The sequence below is a fragment of the Coenobita brevimanus genome, chromosome 26 (genome assembly GCF_032717465.1).
Source record: "Coenobita brevimanus isolate Jiangsu-jjx chromosome 26, ASM3271746v2, whole genome shotgun sequence".
Classification (NCBI taxonomy): Eukaryota; Metazoa; Arthropoda; class Malacostraca; order Decapoda; family Coenobitidae; genus Coenobita; species Coenobita brevimanus.
The window spans coordinates 21,394,942-21,404,284 of NC_136979.1; the positions used below are offsets into that span (position 1 = coordinate 21,394,942).

General features: G+C 41.1%; 1 non-coding gene across 1 annotated transcript; it reads right to left on the reverse strand.

Annotated features, from left to right (window-relative positions):
• Positions 1-8,236: 8,236 nt before the first annotated feature.
• LOC145394292 (5S ribosomal RNA) lies at positions 8,237-8,355 on the reverse strand. The gene has a single exon (XR_013896364.1). It is a non-coding gene; the product is annotated as a 5S ribosomal RNA (ribosomal RNA).
• Between the last annotated feature and the right edge of the window lie 988 nt (positions 8,356-9,343).

Sequence of the window (9,343 nt, forward strand, 5' to 3'; positions counted from 1 at the left end):
GGGGGGACTGAGGCAGAACACGCTCGTGATCAAACATGCAGCAACTGTGCGTTAAAATTACACAAAGGATGATGAAATCATAGGCTATGTAACAATATATATATATATATATATATATATATATATATATATATATATATATATATATATATATATATATATATATATATATACATTTTTTACCAACTCGGCAATTTTTTGACCGACACAAACATTTGGAGAGGTAGCCCCCTCCCCAACCACGCCCGGTTGGGCCATCCATGTGGTTTCCTCTTGTGTTCCTTGAAATATAATACTCAGCTGCTCATTAGAATTAATGTAGTTAATCTGTTCTTCCGTTAAACAAGAAAACCGCCTGAATGTCTTAATTACTATAAATAAGCAAAGAGTACTTGCAGCTGCCTTTTGAAATTACAGTAGCCGAACTCTCACTGGAACAAATTGTCTGTACACACACCTTCTTACCCATCTATTACGTGTGCTGGTAGATTTGAATATAACATTTCATTAATCACCCATGAGTAACCTACTACATACAGCATATTTAAATTATATTAAACTTACCTATAAAGGAGCGAATTAACTTGTTGGGCCGAGTCAGACGGCAGCTTAGACTTGAGCATGGGGTTTTCCCGCCAACGCTGTCCATTTCGTCTCTTTTTTTTGGAAACCAGTAATTATATCATCTGCCTTTCACACAGTAAATTGAAGGGACAATTCATGTTTGTCCTATGAAAAAAAAAAATTCCTTCAAACTACCTTTGTTTTTATTAAGCTAACATATATACCGGGTTATTTCCATTGTTGCACAAACATTTTCGAACAAAGGGTTGCCACTAATGTTGCTTCGTTCAATGCAGTGTTATATCAGTCCGTGCAGTTTATACATGCATTACCACACGACCAAAGTAAAAGCATTGTGATATAATGGCAGATTAAGAAAATCGTAATTATTTTCAGCACTCCTCAGCGATTGGTGCCATCAACATAAATATCTGAGCAAGTATTCTTTGCTTATTTATAGTAATTAAGGTATTCAGACCGTTATGTTGTTTAACAGAGCAAATTAACTTTTTTGTATATCTGTATTTTTGATGAACAGCTGAACATTTTATTTCCAAAACACAAGAGGAAAGCATTTAAAGATAAATATTATCGATCACCTGGCGTCTGTTGTGATGCTCTCATCGGCAACCATTCAGCAGCCGCGAATCACACACATACCCTACTCACCCCCTACATCTCAGGTGCACAGCTCAAATTGGGTGTAACGCTTTTTGTCAACTCCGACCCACCCACTATCCTTGAGGTACTTGTTCCCACAATGACATTTTCTCATAAGGACCTGTTTTCTCCCTTGGACCTTATTTTCCTCGTGGACCTTTTTACCCCATAGACATATTTTGTCCCATGGTTCTATTTTTCATGTGCGCCCCATTTTCGCTCATAGTTTTTTCTCTCTCTGACCTGTTATTCTCCAGTTTACCCGTTTTTCCCATGGACTTATTTTTTTCCATGGACCTGTTTTCCCTATCAACTTGTATTCCCAAGGAAACTATTTTTACGATCCACCTGTTTTCTTCAGACTTATTTTCCACTCTGAATCCGGTTCCCCATCAACTTGTGTTCCCTCCATTTCACCCTTGGACATATTTTCCCCACACGTGTATTCTCCCCTTGAACCTGATTGCCCCTTACACTTTTTTTCCCTAGTGTGGAAACCCCTAATATGCACAGACCTATTATCTCCAATTGACCTCTTTTTACCCATGAAACCTATACCCCTCCTTGGATACATTTCGCCAGTTATAAATCCCATGGACCTATTTTCCCACAGATCTGTTCCTATCATGAATCTGTTTGCTGCCATGAACCTATTTTCCCTTCAGACACCCATCTACCCTTCCCACTTACCCAGCTACATTCAGCATGGACCTGTTTTTACCCACTGGACACATTCCTACTTAAGTCCATTGCCCAGGGACATAATGACCCTATGGAGCTAATCCCCTTGCCCCTATTTTCCCACTACCTATGAACCCAAAAACTCATATACCTACCTTGCTCACCCAACAACCCATCCACCATACCTGCTCATACTCACGCACCCCACCTCAACCCCACCACCGACTCCACTCCACTCCACCCACCTCACTCCACCCCAGGTGGGCGGAGCCATGCTGACGTCATCTAGAGTCCACTACCCGCCTACATGCTTTGAAATGCTTACAAGAAAATGGTGTGATGCTGCTTTATTAGCCATATTTTCTACGTTTAGAGTGGTTAAGTAGCTTCCAAGCCATGAGGATGGGCAGTAACCTTTTCGTAATCTTATATATAACGTTGATTCTCTGGTTGATCAACAATCTTTTGTATGAAACACATGAGTATAAAATCAAAGATGTGAATATAATTTATTCCATTACATTACCAGCATAATAAAATATATACATAAGAATATTAAGAGAAGAGAATAACTCGAGTACTGTAGGGTATGAGTATTCTACCGTTTAAAGAAAACAAGGGTTTATACAGTAGACGTTCATCATTAGTAACATGAATATCCATTCCTGTCTCTCCTTCTCATTTTTTTCGCTCTGTTTCCATCGGTCTCCTTCCTTAGCCTTTTCCATCCTCTGTCCCTTCTCTCCGTTTCCTCCTCCTCCCTGCTTTGCAATGTTTACTCTCAGTCTTCTACTTTCGAACTCCCTCGATATCCCTCCTCTCTCTCTATCTAACTATCTCCTTTCTCCATATTTCCTTTACCTTCTTACCCATTTCTCTCTCTCTCTCTCTCTCTCATCCTGCTTTCTCCAGCTTTCTACTCTATTACTTTGTTGCTCTCTTACTTCATAACTGTCTTGACAATATCTCTCCCACAGTACAGTATATTTCCTCCATCTAACTCTTCATAAGCTTTAATATCTTCCGACTGTATTATCTTTATGATCCCACTCTACTGTTTATGATACGCATTCCAAAATGCATGCGGCAGCGAACAAAGAAAGATATCACCTCAAGTTGGAATTTAGCATGCCTGGCTGTATTTGCTAAAAGCACTTTTGACTGTATTTTTCCCATATTTTAATACCATACATACATCGTCACAACATAAACTCCTCCCGCACACCATTTCAGTATATAACTAATACTACCTATCATCACAATACATAATTTATTCCTTAAATCATCGCAGCCTATAACTTATATTGTACTGTACACCATAATGACATAAAACTCAAGCACATACCTTCAAAATATTTAATTCATATCACATGCCTCTACAACCTATCCATGTTTGTTTTAATGCAGTATATGTAACTCAACACCATTACAACTAATCTCACTCATATTAGAAATACCTAGCAACGGTCAACGAGCCATCACAACATACAACTCTACCCACATACCATCACAGTAAAGCTCTTATACTACACACTATCATAACATATTATATACCGTTTCGCTCACGATTAGTTTCCGTAAGTTTTCTGGCTCACGATTATATTCCACCCACCTCTCCGCCAGCCTCCCCGCGCGCCTATGAAAACGTATTCTCGCCTTGCTTTCGCCACCCAAACATACAGTGCTTATATTGCCATAAAAACTACATCATCTTATTTGCCGATGTTTGCTCTAGACCAGGGGTTTCCAACCTTTTTGTTCCCCTGTAACCCTTGGGCATTCTGACAGGTTCCCATGTACCTCAAAAAATTAAGGAACAAAAATTGATAAAATAAAATTTTTATATTATTATGAAATCTCTGTGTTGAGTATATATATATATATATATATATATATATATATATATATATATATATATATATATATATATATATATATATACTGTATATTTAGCATTAACCTAACCTAACCTTTCTCATAGCCCCCAAACACATATAGGTTACATTAGGTTAAGTTAGGTTTTTGGGCCAGGTTAATGATATAAACAAAACCACTCGCGGCAGGAAAAAAAAAAAAAAGCAATTTTTTTTTTTTTTTTTTTTGCCTATCGACCATTGGGGCCGGAGCCCTTGGTTATTAAGGCAAAGATATGTATATACATCGATACATATATACATATATATACGGACATATATATACATACATACATACATACATACACACATCCATGCATATGAACAACACACTTTCATGCACACGTACATATATACCTATCTATCTATCTATTGCCAGACGCCTCAATCCGTTTGGGGTGGCCACAAACAAATCGCCTCCAAGTCGCCCTGTCCCCCGCCATTTCACTGCCCTGCTCCCAACTCACACACCCCTCTCTCATATACCTCTCCACCCCATCCCTCCATCTCATCCTCGGCCTCCCCCTCCCTCTTCCCCCCTCCACCTCACTCACATACACTCTGTATATAATAATTTTTATTTTATTATCTTTTTTGTAGTTTTTTTTTTTTAATTTATATTTTTAACCTTATATTACTTATAAACTAAAATGCCTAATCTACAGACCCTAAAACTAATCACCTGACAGACAAATCGCTAACCTATACTAAATCCTAAGAGACAAATAACTAGACCTACACTAATGGTAAAAAAGCCTCGACCAAGAGAACACCATCGACTGCAGATGTGAAATGCCTTTCTGCATTACATACCTGCACTTATCACCTGGTGACTGTCAGTCGAGGTACAACCTAATATAGGGGACATCAATATATGAAAGGGAACCAGACGAGTCAGGAACATTTCCATATACGTCAGCTGTCGGCCCTAATTAGAATAACTTAAGCAAGATGGTACAATGTATTTACATAATTTATACAAAAAGTGAAGAACCTCGCCCAGCAGACCACCATCGACTGCAAGTGTCCAATACCTTTCTGCATTGCACACTTGCACTCATCAGCTGGTGACTGTTAGTCGAGGAACTTGGCTTAATGTAGGGGACATCTATATCAGAAGTAGGCCAGTGGGAGGAGGAACTATTTCAAATACGTCAACTGTCAATCCTAATTAACAGTACAATATATACATATTTACCGTTGATAAAAACCATAACCACACAGTAAAAAAGTCACATCACTCAGATCAGTCCGATCTCTCTCAAGAAAGCCATCAGTTTATCAGTCATAACAACGTCCCCATCACCCAGGATGGTGGAAAGGGCGAAGGGGACGTCTACTGCGCCGCAGTAATTTATAAGTGAAGCACGTTCACGAATAAATCGCCGACAGAGCAGGATGATATGACTGATAGATAACACCGCATTACAGATGTCACAGTGCGGTGGGAAGCGTCTTTCCATATATGGTTTCATGTGAGTTAAAATGGTGGCATTGAGCCGTATTCTCGCCAATACTTTTTCTTCCAGGCGACTGGGGCGGTTGGCGGCGTCCCAGTCGCCCAGGTGCGGCTTACAAGTTGGAATATTTAGTCTGGTCCACTGACCTTGCCACAGATTTATTGATTTCTTCCCGAGAGAGAGACTTGACCGTAGATCACGAGGAACGTCCCAAGTCTCCTCGAGCTCTACAGCCGACTTTGCAAGTAAGTCAGCCTGCTCATTGCCGTAGATACGACAGTGACCAGGCACCCAGATCAGCGTGAATGACTTGTTGCATGAATGCAACTTATTAACAATGCGGCTCTAGATCTCGTGCGAGTCCGTAGTGCAAGAAGCAATTGCCTGAAGGGCTGTTTTTTAGTCTGAAAATATGACAAATGAGTCATGCCTAGAATTGAGAGCATAGTCTATGGCTTTGTCAATAGCAAAAAGTTCGGAGGTACACACAGATGTATGAGTCGGCAACCGATACTTGATGGCACATTCAGTCGACCACACACTTGCACTCACACATTCACTCGACTTGGAGCCGTCGGTGTACAAGTGGTGGGACCCCAAGTGACGAATTATGATGTTACGAAACAAGTGGTGGACCTCCGCCTCTGGTGCTTTGGCCTTTGGTGCTGGGAGCCAAGTAACATCAACAGTAAAGCCGCGTGGCTCCCAAGGCGCTATATTTTTTAACACCAGAAGCATATGATGATAGGAACCCAAAACTACCATTAGAACTGAGGTCCCAGCTGTCGTACGAGTCCTTAACATTGACCAAAGTTACCTATACATAACAAGAACAATAAATGAAAAGACAAGAATTTTCAAAATTAATTAAAAATGTATTTTTTTTTAAATATCAATACGGCAGTTATAAATACATTCTATTTATTAAATTTGGAAATTCTTGTCGTTTCATTTATTGTTCTTGGATGTATAGCAAACTTTTTATGCAACACTTGCAACAAAGCTACGGCAACAGTGCTGATGACGAGTAATGTTAACACATCTTCACTAGCTGTGAGCTTCAGTAGGACTGACTCAGACATTACCGGCCAGTACCACCGCTGCCTCGAGTCGCCGTATACGTACAGTTGGAGAAATTTCCGCACGGGACACTGTGTAGATGGCAGCAGCAGTGACAGACAGAAATGATCTGGTAACAGTGCTTGGGGTGAAGCAGGGGATGGGAGTTGCGGTGAAGGTTAGTGATGGGGGAGAGGGGTGGTGATGGGGGTAGGTGAGTGTTAGGGAGAGGTAAAGTAGCCTTTAACTGTGACAACAAACTCTGCGTACAAAATCATTCCAATGCGATTTTTCTATTAACAATAAAAGGTAGTGGCAACAAGCTGCTAATGAAGGTTCAGTATTTGATGGAGTAAGTTCGGTACCTAAGAAAACAGGTATCGCCAATACGTAACCTTATCCTTCGCCTCCGTCATTCCGTCCTCTCATCGGAAAGCTTTCTATTGTTGACCTAGAATTTGCAAATATTTATAAATGATTTCAGCTGCTTCTCATGCAATTTGCTTAACACAGATACTGTAACTTTCATTGCAACTTGAATACCGAATCTAACATCCTGTAATAGTCCATTTTATACTTGAATAAGTCAACTGCTGTTATCTTAAGACCGAACGCTGGCAGAATAAGGAAAATACATCCATTAAACTGACGGCGTAATTTGTTATCTTTCCATAGTCGTATACAGTAGGCACTTACCCTGCTTACGAATGGATGAGCCTGGCCTTCATACCAGCCTATAAATTTAAGCATACTCCAGTCAACACTTTCTTAGGTCCAATCCCTCATATCTTAATAGACCTATATAACTTTATGCTTATGTGCATACATGTGTGACTATATGAGTATTAATCGTGCATCCTCTCTCTCTCTCTCTCTCTCTCTCTCTCTCTCTCTCTCTCTAACACACGCAGTAGATTACCTTACATATAGTCACATTGGTAACCTTTCGGTTGCTAGGAATAAGATACAATGTCTATTTTTCAGTTGTCACGTAAAAGGAATACGGACATACTGTCGCCATTAAAGATGGTAATATATTTGACAAAATACAAAAGACACACACAAAATTACCAGCACATGTAAGACTTGCATTGCTACAAATTGTGCATGCACCTAACGTTTTACGAAATTTTCATAATGTAATATCTACAAACGTGTTAGTAGTAGCGGTCGCCCCGTCCACACTGTTGTTCTAAACAGCCTCCACACACACACACACACACACACACACACACACAACTGGCGTATAGTAGTAATGCTTTCGCCTGCCATCTAGTAGGACGGGGGTTCGCGCTGGATCGGGTGTGAAGAGTTTCACTAACGAAGTGAGAGGTTCCTGTTCCTCTTGATGGAGGGAATGGTTGTGTGCGTGTGTGAAGGTCACAGCCTTGCCCTAGATCAGACTGTATGAGCTCTCAGCTCTCTTCCTGGAGGGTAATGAGCTGACAATCACGCCAGTCACGTTACCCTGACCGACCCGGTGAATTACACACACTCACTCAAACGCATTTAATTTTAGCAGGCAGTTTTTCTCTTCGCCCAGTCCTTCCACACACACTAAGAGATAATATCACATACTTATTGTCTCATACAACTCACAGTTGAGGAGAATATAGCTGAATGGAGGAGTCAGGTGGAAGGGAGAACGAGGGGAAGACAAAGGATTAGGTGGAGAGATGGAACTGAGAAAGAAATGAGGCAGTTAGGCCTGGAGAAAGAGGACGCAGCGGACAGAAGTTACTGACGACATATACAGTATATATATATATATATATATATTCATTCATTGCCAGACGCCATGTATCCCAAGCGGGATGGCCAAGGGCTTAGAATTAATTGTTTTACAGGGAGGGGCACTAATCCTCCACCAACCCCACTTGACACGTAGGGAGAACATTATGCCAACAGCATCTGGTGTTCCCAGGCGGTCACCCATCCAAGTACTAACCAGACCCAACGTTGCTTAACTTCGCCAATCGGACGGGAAGCGGTGTACTCAACGTGGTATGGCCGTTGGCAAGAAAGTGGCCAGAGCAAGTGTGTGTGTGTGTGTGTGTGTGTGTAATTCACCGGGTCGGTCAGGATCACTTGATATTCGTGATGGTCGTGATCGTCAGCTTTTACCCTCCCGGAAGGGAGCTGAAAGCTCATATAGTCCGATCCAAGGGCATGGCTGTGACCTTCACACACATACACACCCGTCCCCTTGCTCAAGGGGGACAGTAACCACCCACTTCGTCAGTGAAACTTTTCGCAACCTGAGCGAGGCGCGAACTCCAGTCTACCAGATGGCAAGCGAGAACACTACCAGGCTATGCATGCGTCTCTGGTGAGTCAAGTTGTGATACAGGAATCCATCTCATTCAGCTGCTATCTACTGACCATCAAGTCACGGCCTTCCCAAAGACAGCCAGTTAAGCAGTATATAATTCACTATGATGTGATGGATATTGACTATTATTACAGGTTGAAGAAGATAAAATACCCAGGAAATTTAAAAGAAAATGCCGTATAAATAAACAAAAAAGTAGCAATATGCACTTACGCTCATAAATGGGTAGAATACGCATTTGCATATGAAAATATGCAAATGCATGATTATCCAAAGCCTAATTATAAGTCTCTGTGAGATAAACTGAGAGTTAGACAGTGAAATACCCAGTATTATACACTGCTCAACACACACACACACACACACACACACACACACACACACAGAAGCTACTGATTGCCCTGAAAAGATCTAGGTCTGGTTTTTGCTTAAATTAGTTTGTGACAAGCAGCTAGCATGTGCTAACGATTTAGGAAATATATCAAATTCACATTAACAGCTTCCCGTCCGATCAGCGAAGTTAAGCAACGTTGGGTCTGGTTAGTACTTGGATGGGTGACCGCCTGGGAACACCAGATGCTGTTGGCATTACGTTCTCCCTACGTGTCAAGTGGGGTTGGTGGAGGATTAGTGCCCCTCTCTGTAAAACAATTAACTCTAAGCCTTGGCCACCC